Source organism: Camelus dromedarius, chromosome 3, assembly GCF_036321535.1.
Source record: "Camelus dromedarius isolate mCamDro1 chromosome 3, mCamDro1.pat, whole genome shotgun sequence".
Taxonomy (NCBI): domain Eukaryota; kingdom Metazoa; phylum Chordata; class Mammalia; order Artiodactyla; family Camelidae; genus Camelus; species Camelus dromedarius.
This window is the reverse complement of record NC_087438.1, coordinates 55,548,999-55,574,153: the sequence shown is the minus strand read 5'-3', so window position 1 is coordinate 55,574,153 and position 25,155 is coordinate 55,548,999. Positions and strand designations below refer to the sequence as shown.

General features: G+C 34.7%; 1 protein-coding gene and 1 non-coding gene across 4 annotated transcripts in view; both read right to left on the bottom strand.

Moving 5' to 3' along the window:
• XRCC4 (X-ray repair cross complementing 4) overlaps positions 1-25,155 on the bottom strand; it is a 245,624-nt gene that overhangs the window by 36,072 nt on the left and 184,397 nt on the right. The window lies entirely within an intron of this gene.
• On the bottom strand, positions 7,153-7,259 carry LOC116152407 (U6 spliceosomal RNA). Its single transcript, XR_004136038.1, has one exon. It is a non-coding gene; the product is annotated as a U6 spliceosomal RNA (small nuclear RNA).

The window sequence follows — 25,155 nt, the reverse complement described above, 5'->3', positions numbered from 1 at the left end:
TTTTTACGTTGAAAGGAAAAGTTGTAGGAATGTATTATTTGAAAGTAAGTTGCCAAGGTGATGGCCCTGCTAACTCACTACTTTAGTGAGTCTTTGGTGAGAACAATTGTCCTTATAAACCTTCTCCTACTTGACCACAATGCAACCATCAAAATAAAAAAATTAACACTGACACATTAGTGCCATCTTATTCTCAGCCTCCATTCAGATTCCAAGAGTCCCAGTAATATCCTTTCAACATAAAGATCCAGTTCAAAGTCATCCATTACTTTAGTAAAGTCACTTCTCTTCAGTCTTCTTTCTCAGTTCCTCAGTCATTCCTTGAGGTAATTTGAAGGGTTATGGACCAGTTATTTTGTAGAGTGTACTTAATTTGAGTCTGCCTGATTTTCTCTCCTGGTTTGATAAAAGTTATGCAGCTTTGACAGGGCTATGACAGAAGTGCTGCTGTGGTCTTCTTATCACATCCCATCATGTGGGGTAAGATTTCAGTCTGCACCATTACTGATGCTGTTCACTTTGATCACAAGCTAGTGTCTGCCATGCTTCTCTACTACAAAGTTTCTCCTTCCTCTTTTGTAATCTTATAAAGAATGAATGAAGTTGACCATCTTTTCCTGTTTGCAAGCTATTTGTGTATCTCTTCTCTGACATGCCTGCCAAAGTCTTTGGCCCATTTTTCTATTGTTGCTTGCCTTTTACTTTATTGATTTAGGAAGAGAATACAAATTCTTTTTTGGTTCTATAGGTTACAAATATTTTATCTCAGTATGTAGCTTGTCATTGTCTTTATGGTATCTTTTGGTGAACACAGGCTCCTTATTTTAATGTGGTCAATTAATGTCTTCTTCTATGGGTTGCACTCCTTCAGCCTTGTTTACAAAACTTTTCCTCAAAACCTTAAAAATATTCCCCTGTGTTTTCCAGCATTTTAAACTACTGCCCTTTATCTTCACATTATTAATCCATTTGAAATTTATTTTCATGGAAGTGTGAGGAGGGAATAAAATTTCATCATTTTTCAAAGAGAAAATCAACTGTCCTAGTAAACAGTTGATCTTTTCCCTAGTGAACTGTCCTTCCACTTTGTTACATATAAAATCTGCATGGGTGTACTGCTAGACTCTTATTTAGTTTACCTAGCTGTCTATGTCAGTGTCAACACCATACTTCACTGCTTACGATTCCTTTACAATAAATAATGATATTTGGTAAAGAAAGTTCCCCCATTTAAATCTTCTTCAGAACTACTTTTGGCTATTCTTAGCCTTTTATTTTTCTATGTAAATTTCAGAAACAACTTGCTAAAGTCTTGTTGGGATGCTGATTATAAATGGAGTGATTCTACAGACAATTTGGAGAGAACTGAAATTTTTTATGAGACTGAACTTCCCATCCTTCAAAGTTTAAAATTTACTCTACCTTTTTCTAATTTAATACTTATATGTTCTGAATTATATTTTCTAATTGTTTGATGCTAGTATATAAAAATTCAATTGAGTTTTGTATTTTTATCATGTATTGAGCCACTCTGATAAATCTCTTATTAATTCAAAATATTTATCTGTAAATTCTTTTGGACTTTCTATATAGTCAATTATATGAACTATAAGTACTGAAAACTGTCTTTTCGCCCCCAAGATTTATACATTTTATTTCTTTTCATTCTCTGTGCATTGGCTAGACCCTCCAATACAATACTGAATAGAACTAGTGATCATGGGAATCTTGATTTGAAGAAATGTTTCTATTTCTCATGATTTTTTGTTAAGTACATAAGGATATTTCTATAAGTCCTAATTTTCAAAGAAATTTTCTTATTTTTGGGTGGTGAATTTTATTCAATTTCTATGCACCAATTGAGTTGATCATATGTTTTACCTCCTTTTGTCTATTAATGTTGTATGTTATAATTATTCCTTCCTGAAATAAACCCAATTTTTTCATCAAAATTTTTTATGCTTAAAAATACACTGCTAGATTTAGTTTTCTAAAACTATTCAGGATTTTCCCACCTATGTTCAGGAATAACGTTGGTCTGTAATTTTCTTTGTCAAGCTCTTGGTTTTTTTATTTGTTTTTGATTCTGGAATTGAAGTTATGTTAGTCTCACAGAATGACTTGGGAGTGTTCTTCCATTTACTCTGCCAGAAAAGTTTGATAGAACTGAAATAACTTGTTCCTTGAAAAATCTAAGGCCTTTCCTTCAGAGAGGATTTGTGTTTATATCTACTGAGAGCAGGGGGCACTACCCAAGGGGGCTCAGGGCTTACTGTAGTCTCCCAGTGGCTGTACTTAATCAGCATTTTTATCTCAGGGCAGCCCTAGTTTTCAGTTTGTTTACTGCTTATGGCAAGGAGCCTGCTTTGGCTTCAGCTTGCTGTTGTTTTGGTCTTAAAGATTCTCATAACTTTAATCTCATTTTTGTGTACACTAGTAAAATATGTATGTTTGTAATTCAAGCATTTTATATTTTGGTGGAAGGATCTTTCAGGATGTCACATTTGCCATAATGTCAGAGGACGAATCAGTGGTTTTAATTTAATAATAATCAGTGTCTTGTTATGGAAGAGGTACCCAATTTGGAGTCAAATAAACTGGATCAAAATCTTGTATCCATTACTTTAGTTATCACATGATCTTGAGGAAGTCTAAACTTTTCTGAGCTTGATTCCTCTTCAAATTGGGGATATTAATCCCTATTTTATATGGCTGTTCAAAAGTATATAACAAAATATAACTGATATTTACTGAATACTAAGAACTGGACACTCTTATAAGTACCTATAGATATTAACTCTTTTAATCTTTACAACAGCCCTATAAGGTAGTATTATTATCATCTCATTTGCATAGTTGTATAGAATTAAAAGGTGTTAACTTGCCTAAAGCCATGAAACTAATAAGTGAAAGAGATGAGATTCAAACCTAAAGTCTGCTTCTGTTGTTAAAAAAATACTGTATTATAATTTGGAGCATTAAATCATTCAAATGATATAAAAAGTTTGCCATAGTACCTGGTAAGTATTGTAAAGTAATAGCTAAACATTAATAATAATAATAAAATTAATAGTGAAAGAATTATAAGGTGCATAAATAAATATGCTACATCCACACATAGAGTCTTACTCATTAAAAGCAATGAAATACTGACACAGTTCTACGTGGAAGAATCTCAAGGGCATTATGCTACATAAATCACATCAGACTCAAAATGGCTACATACTGCATGATTTTATATGATATTCTGGAAAAAGCAAAACTATTGGGACAGATCAGTGTTGCCAGCGCTGGGTGTGGGAAGATAGGTCTGACTACTAATAGTCGTGAAAAAACTTCTGGGGAGGATGGAAATATTTCCTAGCCTGATTGTATGTTTGTCAAAATTCATAGCACTATACAACTCAGAATCATGAATTTTACTTTATGGTAATTATACCTCCATAAGCAAAACATACAAGTAAAAAACAGGTAGCAATCTTTCCCTTGAAAGAGTATTTTCAAGCTATATTCATGATGAGCTTTTCATCTCTGATTAACATACAGAATTATGTCATTAATTATTTTAAAAATCTACTGATTAAAAATATAGTATACTGTTAATTGTGAAATATATATCCATGGAACAGCAATAAGAATTCCTTAGCAATCTTCTGGGAATGGAGGAAAGTAATTAAGAAGGGGGCCTGTTAGTTTCAAACTGTCAAGGGATGTTTAATATGCTTCTCAAGATTTTCTATTTCTTTCTATACTCGTGAAGAAATAGATTACAAGATGCTTTCTGGCAAGAATTACTTGCTGTAAGACCAAAAGAAATGTAACTGTACAGTACTAAAAACTCATGTTTTATAATGACAAAATTACACTTGTCAAAGCAAAACTTCAGGAAATAAACCACATTGCAGTTGAAAAAGTAAAAGTGGAAAATGTGATGTTAGTAGAATATATAGATCCAAAATGGATTTTCCTGTAAAGAATATTAAATGTGAAATGGCTCAAGCTTGGGTAGAAGGATTACTTAATTTATTTCAATTATACTTAAAAATTAGAGACAGATTCTATTATGAATAAATAAAATGGAATTTGGAGGAAGACTACTTAATAGTAATAAGAGAATCTGGCTGAAAGCAGGTAAATTCACAATTTCTAAAAGCACAATAAGCTCAACTATGTGATAGCTTCGATTATGAGGCAGAAACTCTTCCAGCCTCACTGCAAAAAGGGAATGTTGACTTTGGAATTAGGTCATAGTAGGGAGTAGAACAGAAAATGTCTACATGCCAAGAAAGACTGTTCTGTTCTACACTGTTCTAGGAAGCAACTTCATTTTAAAAAATCACTTAAAACATTCCCATTTTTTTTGTGAAAGTAGCAAAAAGTGGGGAGAGATCCCATTGTAAATGCCTACCCGGGACCCAAATCAGTCTATTTTCAAATGATTTTTAGCCTGCTTTTACAGACTGGGTTTAAAAAAAGTTTTTTTTTAAATTTATTTTTATTGAATCATAGTCAGTTTACAATGTTGGTTTCTGGTGTACAGCACAATAATTCAGTTATATATATATATTTCTTTTCATATTCCTTTCATTATAGGCTATTAAAAGATATTGAATATAGTTCCCTGTGCTATACAATAGGACCTAGTTGTTTATCTATTTTATATACAATAGTTAGTATCTGCAAATCCCAAACTCCCAATTTATCCATGTTTCTGAATTTAAAGAGTGACAATAGGTATATTATCTTGAGTCATTCAAAACCTTTACTTTTCCAAAGTGATTATCTAATGTCAAGTAGGTCCCAATCTTATAAAATCTTATGGCTAATTACTAGACCACCCTGTATTATTTCTAGAATAATAAAAGCTGTATTTTCCTTCTTTCAGCTGCACAAAAGGCTGCAGGAATAGCAAAAGCCAATCCCACTTTACATACTTAAAAAAAAAAAGAGTACTAATGCAGACATTCTGCAGTTTCCCTTATATCTGTTAGGCTGGGGCAAGGATAAGACCTGTTAAAATTCTAAATAAATTAACACAGTATCCCAAGCACAACTGTGATTTTTGTAAAATTCACAATGGTATATTGGGCTGATTAAACTGGTAGTTGTTTTTCAGCCTAGTTTCCCTATTATTGTCAAATGGTGACAAACAAATAATTTGTTGTCTAGAGATTAGAAGACAAAAAAATTTGGGAATAACTGGTTTCCAGGCTTACACTGGTATAGTTAAAAATCAGAGAGATAGAGCATAAGACTATATTTTTTGTTAATAGAATTGCCAATGGATACAACTTACAAAAAAATCCTTGAAAATTAATGGAAAGGTATGTTTCTGTAAATGGATGATACTACCAATGTACAAGAAATGCTTGAATACCTCATTACAAAACTAAGGGCTAAGCATATTTTTAGGATAATCATAGAAATCTTTTGTTTTGCAGTAAAATGAGAAATAGAAATTGTAAACTATTTAAAATAGATCTATAAGTGAATATTAACACATGTACTGCTCCTATAGGTTATCATACTACTATATTATTATCTTATTTTTATAGGTATATACCAGAAAAAGGTGATATACACAGGGAAAAAATGAAACTACACTCATAGAAATAAGCAGAGAGAGAGGGGATTTCCCAGACTATGCACCATCCATCATTTAAGCATAATTACTGCGTCTATGAATGAAGTATTTTTAAAGTTTTATGATTAGGAAACCTCTCTTGGACCATTGATTAAAACAAGACAAAACAGAATATTACCATCTGTCTAAATGAATTCTAATTTCCTTCTCAGTTCTACTTCAATTTGCATTAAGAGGAACGTACTGAAGACAATTATCCCAGAAAACCCTCTTCCAAAGTAAAAGGTGAAGTGAGATGTCTCTGACTGGCTGAGTGTACAGACCTGTTTTTAACTGAGAGGTAGACATAGTTCAACTGACCAAGGATTTGGGCCAGACTCCCAGAAGGTGTGGGAAGGAGCTGTGAGCTCCAGGTCTCGGGTGAGCTAAAGATGCTGAGGAGGAGAGCTGGCGTCAGGCTTCCACGGGAAGCCCAATGAACATGACTAAAACATTCTTAAAAACTCCTTATTCCCTAGTGTTTTGGGAAGTGCCTGAATTTGGCCTCTTTCCCTACATAACTGAAAAGTTTGATAGTGCCTAATGCTGTGAAGGATGTGGGAATGAAATTCTCACTATCTACTGATCAGCTAATCCGGTTTCTTGGCTCTGGGAAGAGAACTAAAATCAACAGCTGCCTTTTTACTTTTACTTTTCTTGACATCCCTGGATAATCTAATTGTCCCTTGTATTATAATTTATTTGTCTTTCCCTTCTTGTTCTCACAGCCCAACCACTGATACCTGGTGCCTGTCCTAGTAAATCTCCATTTGATTTGTAACATCTTTTCATTACCCTTCTCTCTCTCAAGTACTTAAATCAACTTCGAAAATAGATTTTAAAACTCATCCAGGTTCTGTCCAGTCTGCAAAATTTCTAGGGGTCCCCAGCACAGTATCAGATATTTTGTTCAGGCATCCTCACTACTTCTATTATTTAATTTTGACAAGAGAATATGGAGAAATGACCTTTCTCTACTTTTTACTTGGCCAAACACTTCTAGGCAAAATTCTTGGTAATCCAAATAAAATAAAAGAAGAGAAGAGAAATCTGTAATTAAAATTGTTGCCTTATTTTTATTACCATTTAAAGGGCTAGTGATTATTTGTATAACTGGAATAAATGATATCTCTTTCTACCTGATTAAACTACAACACTGTTGAGATGACTTTAATCAAAATTTCCATGTAATAACTTCTCTAAAACCCCCAGTGACTAGCAATGACAGGAAATAATAATTATTCTTTTCTTTTGTAATGCTGAATTATTCTTTTATCTTATTTGTAGTGTAAAGGATATTACTCTTTCCAAGAATTCTTCATAAAGACTTACACTCTTCTTTGATATATATGACTAATCAAAATATTAAAAATCAATGAAAATTATTTTAGGGCTTAATATTTCCTGAAATGAAATAGGCATTGCAAAATACAGTTTTGTATTCTAAAACTCACCACATTTTTTTTTGCTGTTTTTATTTATTTTATTAGTATTTTTTAAACTTTTTTAAATTGAGTTATAGTCATTTTAAAAATATGGAATGCTTCATGAATTTGCGTGTCATCCTTGTGCAGGGGCCATGCTAATCTTCTCTGTATCGTTCCAATTTTAGTATATGTGCTGCCTAAGCGAGCACCTCACCACACTTTTTTGTTTCTGCATTTTGGCACTCTTTTCCTTCCTTGGAAAAACCTTATTTTTACTTCAGGTCTCAGTTCGGATCTTCTAAGTAGCTTTATAGAACTTGATCTGCCAGAGTTGGTGCTCCACGCCTGCCATCCCAGTTCCTCTCCCACATCGCTCTGACAGGGCTCTCACTGCACCATAATCATTAGTTTTTGTGTTTGTCTCTTTCACTCAGTATATTCATTTCTGGTGACTGCTGCAACAAATTATCACAAACTTGGTGATTATCACAACACACGTCTCTCACAGTTCTGGAGTCCAGAAGTCCAAAATCAGTATCACTGGACCAAAATCAAGGTCAGCAGGGCTAGGCTCCCTCTACATCCACTAATGAAGAATCTGTTCCTTGCTTCTTCCAGCTTATAGGGGTTGCAGTATACCCCGGCTTGAAGCCACAGCACTCCAATCTCTGCTTCCGTTGTTACCCTGCCTTCTCTTCCTCTTTCTGTGTCAAATCTCCTTGTACTTCCATCTTAAAAGAACATATGTAATTGCATTTGGGTCCACTTCAATATGCTAGGATAATCGTAGGATAACCCCAAGATCCTTATCTTGACCACATCTACAAGTCTGTGCTATGCTGTATGTGGTAACATTCACATGTTCCAGGGATTAGGATATGGACATTTTAGGGGGCAACTAGGGAGGTGAGAGGTATCTCATTCATGTTACACCTTCAGTCTTTAGTATATATACGTTTATATAGATTAAATAAACAAATACATATAATTTCACCGAGGTTTTAACTGTATACAAAGTCATGCAAAACTGTGAGTTTACAGTGTTTAGTAGAATTCAGTATTGAGAAAAACTGACTAGAGGCTTTAACAGGCTAATAGTAATGTTATTAGTGGCCATATATAGTGAATAGCTGAATTTGTTTTATAATTAGGTTCCCATTCAATGACTCACAACAATCAAAAGTTATGCAGATATCAAAAAAGGAAAAAAAAGCCTTCAGCCAGAACAATTTACAAAGAGTAAAATAACTGTTAAGTGTGAAAGTACTGACCATATAATAATAAATAGCTTACCAGTACAAGCTCATTACTTTCCTAACTAAAAATACAATTCACATATTTGTAATTATTATCTTTAAAAGGGTTGTTTTATTTAAAAATCATACATACTAGGTAATGAATTATTCACTAGCTCATAGAAATAAGTTGAATCTCACAGAGACTGAATATGAATGCTTCTGGTGAACATCTAAGCTGGTTTCCTGGTCTTTGTGCCACTTTAATTTGACTTAATCATGAGTAATAAGGGACAATATCACAACACATTACATTGGTTGACATCTTGATCATGGATGATGATGAGGCCATTCTTCAGGGATCACTACACCTCTGCAATTATATTATGTTTCTATCCACATTCCATGATTCCATTTAATGCCATGAAATAAGCCCTCCATACCTGTGCCTGTAAGGTAGACAGATCTAACTCACCCACATACTTTATATTATAAAGTATCAAGCTGTTTGTATGTTTGATTTCCAAAGTGTACTTGAGATTAACAGCAATTTGGAAAAAAAAAAGTTAACATATTAACCTTATTAACAAATATTTGCTATGGATTTATAGAACATACAAGGCTACCAAGAAAAATAATTTAATCTAAGTTTTTCTATGTTAATAATATAAATATTTCCACGAAGGAGGGGGATCTAAAAATCTCTGATAGCACTTATTGTCAAAAGATTTGGAAATTTTCTTGATGAACTTTGCTATATGTCACTTCAAAAAATCTGATGAAATTTGTGGCAAATTTTGCAACTCTAAAAAAATGAAGTGAAACTGATAAATTTATAGTGGCCATAATGCTCAAAACTATTGTTTACTGAACATTGGAATGACAGTGTCTACTGAAAGCTGTTATCAGCTACATCATTTAAATTACTATCTCTTTCCATTTTGGGTACAGAGAATCCAAAAATTTTACTTACTTGTCTACCATGTGCAAAGATCATGCTTTTTAAAGGAATATATATTAAAGTAACATTTACTCAAAGCAAAAGTCCACAGTGCTAGGAGACATTTGAAAATCAAAAGAGAGAGATCTGGAGCAAGGATGTGCTTAGACAATAATTAAATAATACTGATGGAGAAGAACATTTTATTTAAGATTATATTCTTGTCTGGACATCAGATGTCCAGCAATTCTTAACTCATAGGTATTAATAACATTTAAATGACACATAAAATTACTCTCCTTATGAAACATACTTTAGTGAAAAAGGAGACAAATAAAATAAATTAGCATATAATATTTTAGAGAGTGAAATGTTCTTTAGTGAAACGTTCACCAGAGAAAATTTTAAAAAGGAAGTGGAGCGGGACGGGATTACAATATTATATAGTGTGGTCAAAGATGGTCTCACTGAGAAGTTGAAATATGAGCTAAGGTGTGAAGGAGGGAGCAAGTCGAAATCTAAAGGAAAAGCATTGCAGGCAGAGGAATGCTTGTGCAAAAGCAGGGCTACAACTGATGTGTCTGAAGATTAAGCAGGAGCCTGGTGTGACTGGAATACAGTAAGCATGAGGGAGAAGAGAAGATGAGCTCAGAGAGGGAAACGGGCAGATGGGTAAAAGCTGGGAGGCAGGTGGGTACCAACATAAATTTCCTGCAGCCACAGACTGAACACATCTATCATGAGAAATCTGTACAGTGAGATACTTTTGGAGCCATAGCAAGAATAGGTTAGATCTAAATGGGTTGGTATTAAAAGATCTCCATGGATAGGGTAAGCACTGTGTATATCCCATGATCCCATTTGTGTATATTGATATGTGATCTTTATGTCAGAAAAATGCTTTCCAAAAGGAAACACAAGAAACAGTGATATGTGATCTTTATGTCAGAAAAATGCTTTCCAAAAGGAAACACAAGAAACAGTTAATAGCAGGAAGCTTTAGATAGAAGATCCAGAGGTGGGTTGAAGTATGAGAGAGGTTCTTACTTTTCATTTTATACTTTTCTATACTTATAAAAAAAAACATCTCATACTACTTTTACTTCAAAAAGACAAGAAAAAGAGCTATTTGTCTAGCTGCAGCATGGTCTCCTTTCAGTCAAACCTCATCAGCAGTTGACGTAAGAGTTTTGCCTTTTGCCCTTTGGATGCCATCTCAGCATCCTCACATGAATTTTGCAAATGTTCTGTTTCCTAACTTCCTTTCTCAGAGCTTATTCCAATGATTTTACCAAGTCCTAACAGTTTCACTAAGAAGAGTCAGTTCCTCAATTTGCTCTCGGCTAGTTAGCAACTATGTCAATCTTAGCACTTTCATTTATGTAACTTCTCCATGCTGACTTCTGCACCAACCAACTAGAATCACACATCTGACTACGCTCCCTCCTGCAGAAGTGGTGACATCTTGTGTCCTGATGACAGCCTGAGGTAGAACATTCCTAGAAGCCCACTAGAGCCCAGTCTGTGTTTACCCATTGACTTTATGAAGTAGCTAATGCCTTACATGTATTAATTTTCTGTGGCTAAATTCTAACAGACCTGGGGGCAAACAGAAGAGAAATTTACTCTCTTACAGTTCTGGAGGCCAGAAGTCTGAAGTGAGTCTCATGGGGCTCAGACTAAGGTACTGGTAAGGACTCCAGAGGCTCTAGAGTAAACCCATATCCCTGCTTTTTCCAGCATCTAGAAATGCCTTTCTTGCATTCCTTGGCTCATGTCCCCTGCAAGAGCACCTTAGTATCTCCTCTCTCTGCCTCTGCTTCTATCACATGGCCTCCTTCTTTTCTGCCTGAAATCTCCCTCCTCTTCCTTCTAAATAAGTAATCTTGTAATGACATTTAGGGTTCATCGGGATAATCCAGGATAATTTCTGCATCTCATTATCTTTAATTTAATCACAGCTGCAAAATGCCTTTGCCATTTAAGGTAACTAACATTCATGGGTTCCAGGGATTAGGACTTGGATGTCTTTGGGGGATGCCTTCCTCTTTCACAGGTCACCACATGGGGAAACATGGTCACAGGTTCCAGCATTAGGAAGCTGACATCTTGGGGAGGGGGCTGGGAAGACGCATTATTCTACCTGCCACAGAAACGGTATAGAATACATGTGAAACCATGATACAAAAATAATGAAAATAATGAAACTTTTGGTGCTGCCAGGAGGACTTTTTTCTTTGATCACCTTCCCTATGTCTGGCCTGTCCTTCCTATTTAGCTCTGACTCCTGCTCCTCTCCCAGAGCAACCTCCTGCTAGAGCCAATCAAATCTCAACAAGAGATCAAACGGTCTCCCTCCATCTTGCTCACCCAGATGGAACGGCCCCTTCCTTCCTCTCCCTACAGCTCAATTCTCCCTCTTGACTGCAGTGATCAACAGAAATCTTTCCCACTCCCTAAAATCTAACCCCATCACTTCAGCTTAAAGGGAGTTTGGGGATCTTGTAGCGTTCACTTTACCACCATGAGATTTATGACCATATGCAGTTACCTCCACATACGACCACATCTCTATCCCCAGAAGGAATGTAAGCTCCTGCGTATCAGCTACTCTGATTTGCATTCACAAGTAGTTAATGATTTGTCATTTCTGAATGTACCAAAAAGAAATTCAGGCTACTAAGCTTAAAGAATGTATCTACTTTTTTTAAACAGTGATTTTTAAAATTCAGGTATAATTGACATATAACATTGTATAAGTTTGAGGTATACAACATATTGGTTTGATATATTTATTAGCATATATCTATTTTTCTATGTCTAGAATATGTGTATTTTTCTCTAAACTTCCCATAACATAAACACTAGTTTTGAAATTTATTAATTTCCTATGCTTTCACTTTACACTTAGACTAGTTACTAATTGCAAAGAGATGACAGTGGATGGTGTGTAAAAATTCCTTTTTTCCTAAATCCTTAATCCATTTGTGAGAAGATCCCCAAATAATTCTTCCCATTCCAAAAGCACAGAAAAATCACAGTCCTCTATATATTAATAAAAGTAGCTTAACAGAGCCCAGAGAAAATTTCAGTTTTGATATTTCAATGTTTCTTAATTTAATGTGATTGCCATGAATAGCCATCTCAAAATGGCTAATATTCTCTAAAGAGTTGATCCTTGCTCTGCAACAAATAAAAAAGAAGGTTCTCATATCATGAATTCCCACATATGGAACTATGGAAAACTCAAATCAAATTTAGGTATTGGGATAAAAATATTAACTGAAATAATTATGACTCAAGACTAAATTGCACAAAGCTTTAGTGATTATGCAATCTAAAATTTAGTGAATGACTTGTGGCTTATACAAGGAGTAAATGTCAGTTTGAAACATTTCATTTAAAAATATGTCTAGGATTCTATCTACTGTTATTTTAAGTTTAGGAGATACTACTTAACAAGACTCTTTTTTCTATTAAGGTAACAAACACGCCAAATGTTACAAGTACTTTCATTTTCTCAGAATGTAAAAAGTAAATACTTGCAAAGGGAACTTTTAAATTAAGGATAAAAAAACATGTTCAAAAGTGTGGAGGGCCTTTGGCATTGACCCTTCTAAGGAATCCAGGTAACTGTTTTATAAATGCCTATATCCATGTATTAGATAAGATTCCCACGTTCTCCAAAGTATAAATGTTTAAAAGTGGTCTATTTCCATAATACGATACTGACTTCTTCCCACACACATATTTTTTCATTCAAATATCCCATACCATGTTCTACGACTTCCATCCTCATGCCTATGCATCTGTGCATTCATTTATCCATGACATTTCGGTTTATTACATTAAAGGAAATAGACTGCTCACAATAAGTCAATGCTTTCTTAGTAATTTGACCACGTAAGAGTTTCTCGCTGGACTCAAACTTCATTTCATAGGTGGAACTCCTTCAAATGCAATCTTGTAGAAGCAGTATAATAAGCAAAGCAGTAAGAAGTTGAACTGCTTTGGAATGATGGACAGGAGGTAGGAGAAAGGCCCTTTCATTTGCCACCAGCTCCCTCGCTTCTTCAAAATACACTTGACAATTCTTTAGGGCTTCATGAAACATAGTTGGAAAAAGAGGAATATATAATATGCTTTAGTAAGACTCACAGTATACTGCACGCTTTATAAAGACTTTCTTCACAAAAGTTAAAATACAAGGTTCAATCACTTAGTTATTTGATCTGGAATTTTCTATCTGGAATACCACATGGTTCTAAACAGCCAATCTTTTAGAGTGTGTACATGTAGTAAAAAGCTGAATCCATAACCACAAGATGCCTCCTCGCTGTCACCTTATTTTTCTAATTCTCTCTTTCAATCTTCTGCTACACACCACATTTCAACTGAAAAAGAACTGCTTTCTGCTCCTCACACATATTTTGTGTTTTCAAATTTCTGTGCTTCTGAATCTGTCATTCTCTGATAGGATTCTGCCTTGTCTCCACTGTTCACCAACCCAGCTCTTCATTGCTTTCACATGAAGCTTCCTGACAGTCATGACTGAGTATGCCCTCCACCCTGGTCTATGACACTCTGCTTATGATTCTCTTAAAACAAATAAAAACATTCTTTTAAAGTTTTCTTAAGATATGTATCCTATTTTGCCTTAAAATATAGACTTTGTTCATTTGTTCATCCTTCAGCTTAATTATAAGTACGTTCAGGGAGCTACACTAAGGACAGCTGGTAACCCCTCAATGTTGGAAATAGTGTGAATCTTTCAGAATTGCTTATCAAAAGGCCATAGACAGAAAAATGGATCTATTCTATACAACTCTTCCCCTGACCCCAAACCCCAAACAAATGGCAGAAACAAAGTATAAATACTTTTTAGAAAAAAAGGAGTAAATATTACTAGTTTGAATTAGTAAAATTAAAAATTCCGTAAGAATTCCTTGAGCACTTTTAGAATTCTTCTATTAGCAAGAAAGTGTGCTGCATTGAAATACTCCGGGAAAAAGTCTTGTACCTCTGTTTAGTATTTGGCCAGGGTTGGGCTAGAATACATAGCAGGGGGGCAGAGAATGGAGGAAACAATGCTCTCCCTTGGGCATGGTAGAAACCTTGAATCCCTAACATGAGCAATACTGGCAACTTACTCCCACGGAAGTAAGGTCTGCCAAGAGTTGAACGTTGAAATATTTTAGAGAGTTACAAAATTTCCCTTTCTCCTTTCGCCCACTTTTTGTTGTTCTGTTCTCTGCTCTGTATTTTGTGCCTCATGAGGGAAGAAAAGAAGCCGCAAAGATGAGTCAGGGTTTCCAGTACCTCTGATGGAGACATTGGCCGGGCTGAAGCATTTCAGTGATGCAGATGCCTGTTGCCTAATCAGCCCTTTCACTGCAACTGGGGAGGAAGGCTGCCACTGTGGCTTTTCTCGTATCATCCACACTCCAGTAGCGCTAGATACTGCTTTTTTTTTTTTTTTAACTTTTTAAAAATTGAATTATGGTCATTTTACAATGTTGTGTCAAATTCCACTGTAGAGCAAAATTTTTCAGTTATATATGAACATACATACATTCATCGTTACATTCTCTTCTGCTGTGAGCCATCACAAGATCCTGTATGTATTTCCCTGTGTAATCAGTACAATCTTGTTTATCTAATCTACAATTTTGAAATCCCAGTCCCTTCCCACCCCCCATACCCCTGGCAACCACAAGTTTGTATTCTATGTCTATGAGTCTGTTTCTGTTTTGTATTTATGTTTTGTTTTGTTTTTTTTTTTTTAGATTCCGCATATGAGCGATCTCATATGGTATTTTTCTTTCTCTTTCTGGCTTACTTCACTTAGAATGACATTCTCCAGGCGCATCCATGTTGCTGCAAATGGCATTATGTTGTCAGTTTTTATGGCTGAATAGTATTCCACTGTATAAATATACAACACCTTCTTTATCCAGTCATCTGTCGACGGGCATTTAGGCTGTTTCCATGTCTTGGCTATTGTAAATATTGCTGCTATGAACCTTGGGGTGCATGTGTCATTTTGAAGCAGGGTTCCTTCTAGATATATGCCCAGGAGCAGGATTCCTGGGTCATATGTTAAGTCTATTTCTAGTCTTTTGAGTAATCTCCATACTGTTTTCCACAGTGGCTGCACCAAACTGCATTCCCACAGCAGTGTAGGAGGGTTCCCTTTTCTCCACAGCCTCTCCAGCATTTGTCATTTGTGGATTTTTGAATGATGGCCATTCTGACTGGTGTGAGGTGATATCTCATTGTAGTTTTGATTTGCATTTCCCTGATAATTAGTGATATTGAGCATTTTTTCATGTGCCTATTGATTATTTTGTATGTCTTCCTTGGAGAATTGCTTTTTTAGGTCTTCTGCCCATTTTTGGATTGGGTTGTTTGTTTTTTTCTTATTAAGTCGTATGAGCTGCTTATATATGCTGGAGATCAAGCCTTTGTCGGTTTCATTTGCAAAAATTTTTTCCCATTCTGTAGGTTGTCTTTTTGTTCTACTTATGGTTTCCTTTGCTGTAGAGAAGTCTGTAAGTTTAATTAGGTCCCATTTGTTTATTCTTGCTTCTTCTATTTCTTAGGTAGATTGCCCAGGTATTGCTTATTTAATTTGAAAATCCTAACCTTTGCAAAGTATAAAACAGCAATGACTATGACCTGTATCACTTCATTTCTATGATACTGGCACTCCCTGTTGATTATCAAAGTATTTTTAACATAAAATCTTAAATCATTTGGCACTTAGAGTCAGTCTTAAGAGAAGGGTCCACAATTTTAAGAGATTTACCTGATTAAGCTTGGCCCTGCTTTAAACTGTGACTACAAAGCCTAACATGGGAATTCAATAATGTGTGATTTCATGTCCTGAAATGTTTTTCTTTTGTCTAAAATGAGATGAATATAGAAGTGACTAAGTAATCTTGAATAAATTTTAATGTGATGACAAATTCCATGGTTTTTAATAACTACTCATTTTCCCACTTCCTGGTCTTCATGAATATTTATTGGTATGTAGACACAAGCACTGATTATGCATCAGCCCGTATAGGTACCATAACAACACCTGATGAGGACCACATGGTTTCTGCTAAGAACTGCAATCTTCGGTAGCAAATTCATTGCAATGCTCAGGGATAAAACTGGGGTGATTAGTAGTTTTGAGTCTTTTCTTGGATTTCTTGGATAACTGAGTACCAATGAAAAAGATGTCAGCTGAAAACGTCTGTGAATATATCCTACTTTTCTGATTAAATTAACAGAGGCTGCAGATCAAGGTTTAACATCTCCTTCATGTGATCTTCCTGAGAATCAGTTCTCATTGTGTTGTGATTCTGAGAGATTATTCTGAAATTCCTTGGATATTGTTATTTAAAAAATACTTACATTATCTTTTCCTCTTTTAATTAATCCTGCTTGAATCTCTAACTATTAAGGCTTATAGTTGTTATAGTATAGTGTAATTAAGCTATAGTTACAGTTAGGGAGTATAACATAAAGAAGAGGTACCATGGGCCTGGGTCAAGAGAGTGGAGCTGACAATGCTCTGAGATCTCTGGATAACCTAGAATTAAGGCCTCTGACTGCAGTGTCCATCCCTTGCTTTATAAAGTGGCATCAATGTTAAATCTGTACTATTTAATTCCCAGGACTATTGTAAGGGTAAAATAATGATAATAATAGTATGAATATATGGAAAATAAGTAAATACAAGTAGATTACAATTTTATTTTTGTAAATCATAATAATGTGCTATAATTCAGACCTCACTAGCCAAGTATTTACAATAATTTTATCTGGATAGATATTTCCCATTGAAATCACTCAGAAATTTGTTTTTTGTACAGAGGCTAAATTATGGTGAATCCCTCACTGTAGAACATATTGTTCAATAAACTTTTACTTTGACATTATTCACAAATTTGGGTTATTTTCTCCAGGATAACCAACTTTAAAAAACATATCACTTATATTAAGTTAAAAACTATAATCAGTAAGACATATTACACTATTCCTTTTATTAAATTACAGACATGCATGTTTTGTGAGTATAATTTTCTGATTTCTACCTATGACATTATCTAAGAATATCCTGTATTGGTATTTTCTAAAATATTCTTAAACTGATTTCTTTATTAAACAATTTACATTTGAGAACAGATATATATATATATATACACACACACACACACACACACATACATACACATCTGATTTTAGTTAGCAACAATATTTTATTGCTGTGGACTTGTATTATAACATGTATTGGTAGCAAAATCCATATTTACACAGTAAATATTTTTTCCAGGATAGACTGAATTACAGAGTAATCCAATTTATAGCATTTTGTTAATTTTTGAATAGTAATATATATACTTGGTATAAAACTTTAAAAGGTACACAATAGTACACAAGAAAGAGATCTTCACTCCATCCTTACGCCTTTAGCCAACAGCTACTCTAGGAACTAACCATGACTATCAATTTCTTAGCTATACTCCCAAAGATGATTCTAATGAAACTGAGTTTTAATGCTTTGAGATTTATATATTAACCCAGTTATCATGGTAGGCCATGTTGTAGGCCAGAATTTTCCAAAGGGTAATTCTCAAAATATAAGTCCTTCAGAATGTTCTATTTAAAGAGTTCAGTTACCTAATCATTTCAGGAAATAGGACATATTTATAACTCCACTCTGAAATTTAGATTACATATCTTAAGGATTCTGAGTTTTTCAGGAAAGAAGTATGTCTCACTTTGTTTAACTTGGCATTTCATAAACTCATTTTACCACAGAACACTTTTCACCTCCTCTCCGCTCAAGAACACTAATAGCAGCCTATAAAATTAATTTATATTAAGTAGATCTAAAGAAATCAGAATAAATTATAGACTTAGTTGATAATAAGTTATCAATATGGGTGTATGACCTGTAAGAAGTGCATCATACTAAAGCAAGATGTGAATAAAAGGATATAGGAATACTCTGTATTATCTTCTCAATTTTTCTGTAAATCTAAAATAAACCTATTCTGAAAAATAAAGTCCATCATAAAAAAGTTAATTTGGGAGCTGAAAATGGGACATGAAGTAATACTAAGATGTGAGAGTTAAGAAACCTGACTTCTAGACTCAACTTTAAGGAGTTGCTACTGGGAGGCCCTGTTTAGCTGACTACAATGGTTTTCTCAGTTGCAAAATGATCACTAAGGTTTGTTTTTTTCTTTTTATCCCCAGTCACTATAAAATGTTCCCAAGATACATATTAGTTAGAAGTAGTTTATTTCTGTGTTTGTTTTTAATTCAGAAATTCAACTTCAGTTTAGTAATTCTATTTAACAAATATTTTTAGGTTGCTGTGTCATACCAATGTGAGTTTGTCTTTTAAAAGAAACAAAGTTTTTGTTTTCTGAGGCAAATGAAATATTGTTCCTAGAGTCTTATCTAAATATCAATTTATGCAAAACTCTATACAAAATTTTTTTTGAGGCTGGATACAATTTATTTTCATTTTTTTAAAACATTTTTTATTGATTTATAATCATTTTACAATGTTGTGTCAAATTCCAGTGTAGAGCACAATTTTTCAGTTTTACATGAACATATATATATTCATTGTCACATTTTTTTCTCTGAGAGCTACCATAAGATTTTCTGTATATTTCCCTGTGCTACACAGTATAATCTTGTTTATCTATTCTACAATTTTGAAATCCCGTCTATCCCTTCCCACCCTCTGCCCCCTTGGCAACCATAAGTTTGTATTCTATGTCTATGAGTCTATTTTTGTTTTGTATTTACGCTTTTTTTTTTGTTGTTGTTGTTTTTGTTTTTTAGATTCCACATATCAGCGATCTCATATGGTATTTTTCTTTCTCTTTCTGGCTTACTTCACTTAGAATGACATTCTCCAGGAGCATCCATGTTGCTGCAAATGGCATTATGTTGTCGGTTTTTATGGCTGAATAGTATTCCACTGTATAAATATACAACACCTTCTTTATCCAGTCATCTGTTGATGGACATTTAGGCTGTTTCTATGGTTTGGCTATTGTAAATAGTGCTCCTATGAACATTGGGGTGCAGGTGTCATCCTGAAGTAGGGTTCCTTCTGGATATAAGTCCAGGAGTGGGATTCCTGGGTCATACAGTAAGTCTATTCCTAGTCTTTTGAGGAATCTCCATGCTGTTTTCCACAGTGGCTGCACCAAACTGCATTCCCACCAGCAGTGTAGGAGGGTTCCCCTTTCTCCACAGCCTCTCCAGCATTTGTCATTTGTGGACTTTTCAATGATGGCCATTCTGACTGGTGTGAGGTGATACCTCATTGTAGTTTTGATTTGCATTTCTCTGATAATTAGTGATACTGAGCATTTTTTCATGTGCCTTTTGATCATTTGTATGTCTTCCTTGGAGAATTGCTTGTTTAGGTCTTCTGCCCATTTTTGGATTGGGTTGTTTATTTTTTTTCTTATTAAGTCGTATGAGCTGCTTATATATTCTGGAGATCAAGCCTTTGTCAGTTTCATCTGTAAAAATTTTTTCCCATTCTGTAGGTTGTCTTTTTGTTTTACTTATGGTTTCCTTTGCCATGCAGAAGCTTGTAAGTTTCATTAGGTCCCATTTGTTTATTCTTGCTTTTATTTCTTCTAGGAGAAAATTTTTGAGATGTATGTCACAAAAATTTTATTGAAACAAAACAAAAGGAAATTTTCTCTAGAGATTATCTAAATGACTACATATTTGGGAGGGCACTCAACCCTTGATTATCTGGTAGAAAATAAACTAAAGTAATAATTAACCATAAAGAGGGTATTTGTAAAGAAATGAAAATTACTATGAGCAAAATATCTACATACAAAAAGTTATTTGTAGTAATGAGTAGGATGGCACAGAGCCTAAGATAAGATAACCTGATAGGCCAGTCCCTATTCCTCAGCTCATACAACAGGACTTGTGGGATACAGGCAGGCCTCAGAGAGATCATGGGTTGGGGTCCAGACCTACCGCAATAAAGTGAATATCGCAATAAAGTGAGTCACACTATTTTTTTGGTTTCCCAGTAAATATGAAAGTATACTGTAGTCTACTGTACTGTAGTCTACTAAATGTGTAATGGCAATGTCCAAAAAACTGATTATGTCTTATTTAAAAATGCTTTCTTGCTAAAAACCAGGATCAACACTTTCTTTGCTCATCCATAGGAAGGAACTCCTCATTCATTCAAGTTTTATCATGTGATTGTAGCAACCCAGTCACATCTCTCACTTCTAATTCTAGTTCTCTTGCTATTTCACCACATTTGCAGCTGCTTCCTCTACTGAAGTCTTGAACTGCATAAAGTCGTCTATGAGGGTTGGAATCAACCTCTTCCAAACTCCTGTGAATGCTGATATTTTGACAGCTTCCCATGAAACATAATGTACTTAACAACATCTAGTACGCTGAATCCTTTCTAGAAGGTATCCAACCTACTTTGCCCAGAGCCACCAGACGAATCACTATCTTTGGCAGCTATGTCCTTATGAAATGTATTCCTTAAATAATAAGATTTGAAAGTCAAAATGACTTCTTGATATAGGCTGCAGAATGGAGGCTGTGTTTGCAGGCATGAAAGTGACATTAATCTTCTTGTACATCTCCGTAAGAGCTCCTGGAATACCAGGCACATTGTCAATGAACAGTAATATTTTGAAAGGAATCTTTCTGAGAGTTAGGTCTCAACAATGGGCTTAAAATATTCGTAAACTAGATGGTAGATGTGTTACCATTCCAGACTTTACTGCTCCATTTACAGACACAGGCAGAAGTAGATTTAGCATAATTCTTAAATGTCCTAGTTTTTTCGGAATTGTAACTGAGCACTGGTTTCAAGTTAAAGTCACCAGTTGCATCAGCCCTTACCTAACAAGAGAGTCAACCTGTCCTTTGAAGCCTTGACGCCAGGTATTGACGTCTCCTCTCTAGCTATGAAAGTCCAAATAGTATATACTTCCAGTATAAGGCTGTTTTGTCTACATTAAAAATCTGTTGTGTAGTGTAGCCACCTTCATTAATGATCTCAGCTAGATATTCTGGCTAACCTGCTGCAGATGCCACATCAGTACTTGCTGCTTCACCTTGTAACTTCATGTTTGTAGACGGCTTCTTTTCTTCAACCTCATGAACCAACCTCTGCTAGCTTCACACTTTCCTTCTGCATCTTTCACATCTCTCTCAGACTTCACAGAATTGAAGAGAGTTAGGTCCTTAGTCTGGATTAGGTTTTGGCTTCATGGAATGTTGTGGCTGGTTTGATCTTCTATCCAGACCATGAAAACTTTCTTTTTATCAGCAATGAGGCTGTTTTGCTTTCTTACCTTTTGTGTGTTCACTGGAGTAGTGATTTTAATTTCCTTCAGGAACTTTTCACTTCTACGTTCACAGTGTAGCTGTTTGGTGCAAGAAGCTCAGCTTTCAGCCTACTTCTGCTTTTGACATGCATTCCTCACTAAACTTAATCATTTCTAGCTTCTAATTTAAAGTGAGAGATATAAGACTCTTCCTTTCACTTGAACACTTAGAGGCCATTGTGGGGTTATTTATTGGCCGAATTTCAACAGTATTGTTTCTCAGGAAATAGAGAGGCACAAGGAGAGAGAGAGAGATGGGGGAACGGCTGGCCAGTAGAGCAGTGAAAACACACACATTTATTGATGAAGTCTGCAGTCTTAAATGGACCTGGTGTATAGCATCCCAAAACAACTACTATTGCCTCAAAGATCACTGATCATAGATCACCATAACAAATATAGGAACAATGAAAATGTTTGAAATATTGTGAGAATTACCGAAATGTGACTCAGCATCATGAAGTGAGCAAATGTGATTGAAAAATAACTTGCTTTACACAGGGTTGTCACAAACCTTCAATTTGTTTAAAAAAAAAAAAAAGCAATACCTCAGAAGCACAGTAAAATGAAGCTCAATAAAACAAGATATGTCTGTATTCTAATACCATAGAGCAAGGACTCTGGTTGAACCTCATTACGGGTAGCAATGAAAGAGAAAGGAAGCACGCGTCTGCTTAATTCAAGTCTGGTGAATACAAGGATCTTTACTAAGAAGTTGTTTAGCACCCCAGTACTTTCTGGCTGACAATTTATATGGTCTTAAACCAAAGTACTTGTATTACTTTTACAATTTTGGGTAGTATCTGTGGATTGTCTTCTGAACTACTAGATTATTAATAAATTTATTTTGTGTTAAACTGTTAGTTTTATAGTTTTGTTTTAGTCACAATTCTGGCTAATCTGCTGTTTCTTTTCTATCTATTCGTCACCCCGTTTATGCCAGTTAATCAAGGGTTGACTGTAGTTGAATTCAAAGTAATTAGTTTCACTATATTCTCAGATTACTTCCTGATTTGCCATGCGTCATCTGCAAGTATCACCAAAGTTTTCCCTAATTACGTTTGTAACCACTTTTTTGAACTTTAAATTGCACTCATTTGAATCATTACTTCAAATCCTTCATTCTCAAATTGTTTACTCCACATAATATTAACTAAATATAAGTATGAAGGTGCTGTTCTTTGTCTCTCTAATTGTATTTTCTGTTATGTTATTTGTAGGGTATTTTGGTAGATTATACTTGATTTTTACAAGTTATTGCAGTATAAAATTAAAATAATTTTAATTGATCTATTTAAGATTTGCCATGAAAGTAATCTCTCTTTTTTACAATTTGGAAGTATTGTAAATCATTGCTGTTATTGTTTTCCTTCCACTTTGTTATTATATTAACATAATTATAATCAAAGCTTTCTCAGAACATTTAGTCATAACCAACATTTATATGACGTCACCTATACTATATAATACCTGTTCTTACAAATGCACGTTTTGCTTTAATTTTATCCACAGTGAAATATAGTTGATATCTTTCTCTACATACAAATTAAAAAAAAAAATCCTTCATTTTCCTTTACTGCTAAGGCAGTAATATAGATAAAGCATAGACTTTAGGTTGTTACTACCCAGTTTTGATTCCCTTTTATACCACTTATTATTATCTGTGATTCTCTGTGTCTCAGTCTTCTCATATATAAAATGAGAGTAAAAATACTAGCTATCGCATAGACTGAGTGGAAGTGTTAGGTAGTTAGATAAGTGGGGGCATCGGGCAGATAAAAGGTGGAGGAGAGGGAGGATGGTCTGGAAGATGACGTTGTGCCCACCTCCAGCATAAAGGGACTTTACTTCTTCTAAATGAGTGCCAGCAAGAAACTGGTTAAAACCCAACAGCCAGGATTGTGAGGTAGCAGAAAGGACTTAACCTGACATGACCCAACAGTTCATTGTATTATAATTAACATTATGGTGTAGCCCCCCTCCCACCAACATGGGTTTTCCTGTATACACCATGGGTGAGGACATGCGCAAAAAGGGCCAAACGTGTCTAAGCATTCCAGGAACAAGAGCCGTCAATCAATCAAAAAACCACCTCTAAGCACGGATATGAGAGAGAAAGGGGAGGCAAAAAGCGCCACTTTTCCTCCCTTGGATCAGCCCACCTCTGGTTCTTGGAGGGGTACTTTTCCTTTTCAAAATAAATTTTAAAATCTTTTGCTATACAATGCACCATCTCCTGACTGTAAACTTATCTTTTGGGTATGACAAGAACTGGGGTCTTTACCTTTTGGGGTAACAGAAGGATTAACTAAGGTAATGTGTGTAAAGCACACAAACCTATCCTTTGTTATATTTGCAGCTCAAACTAATGTGATTTTGGTAGTTAAAAACAAACACACAAAACAAACCTGAATGATGAATGTGTTAACTGAACTATGGTAATCCTTTTACAATGTATGGGTATCATCATGTTGTACACTTAAAATATATTACACTTTTATTTGTCAGTTATACTGCAACAAAACTGAAAAACAAACAAACAAAGAGAAAACCTCAAACCAGGTAGTTTAAAGTGGTTGAAGACTATTAGTGCTCCTTGGTGGCAGAAGGAATGACAAATATTTTTTCAAGGAAAACACCTCCCTACTAGATCTCAAAGAATTCTCACAAGTAATTTTCTAACAAAAATGAGTATCACACAGTAAAAACTGTCTTCAGTCTTAAGGAAACAGTTTCTACTGAAATAAGAAAAACAAACTGGTTGTGAAAATATCAGATATTGTAACTAACAGATCAATAAAATAACAATGCTTACTACATTTCTAAAAGATACTGTTAAGAAGAATAATGGAAATTATAAACAATGATAAAGCAAATTTGAAAGGGAACCACATACAATTTCTAGAAATAAAAAATATAAAAATATAATATCTGAAATTCAAATTCAACGGCCAGACATAACAGAGATTAGGCTCTCATATCTGAAGAGAGAATTAGTAACCTGAAACATAGACTAGAAGGAATATGCAGAATTCAGCATAGAAAGTCAAAAAGAAAAGAAAGGTTGAGAGACATAGAAAAGAGAGTAAGGTAGTCTAACCTAAGCATAAATTGAGCTTCAAAAGGAAGGGACAGAGTAAGACAGAAGAGAGAGTTGAAGAAATAATGACAGAGAAATTTTCAGAACCAATGAAAGTAACAAATCATTCTCCTTAAAATTATAAATAACAAGCAAAATCACCAAAAAGAAATCCACACTTGGATGTATCATCATGGAACTTCAGAACACCAAAGACAAAGAGGCAGTCTTAAAAGAAGCCAGTGAAAAAAGGCAGATCAACCTCCCAAGGAATAATTTTGAGACTGTCAGCAAATGCTCAATTTCCCATGAATTTAAATCTTTAGCATGTTGAAAGAAAATAACTGCTAACCCAAATTCTAGCTCCAGTAGAATTTTCTCAAGAGCAAAACTTAAATAAGGGTATTTTTCAACCCACTAAAAATTGAGAAATTTGCCTCT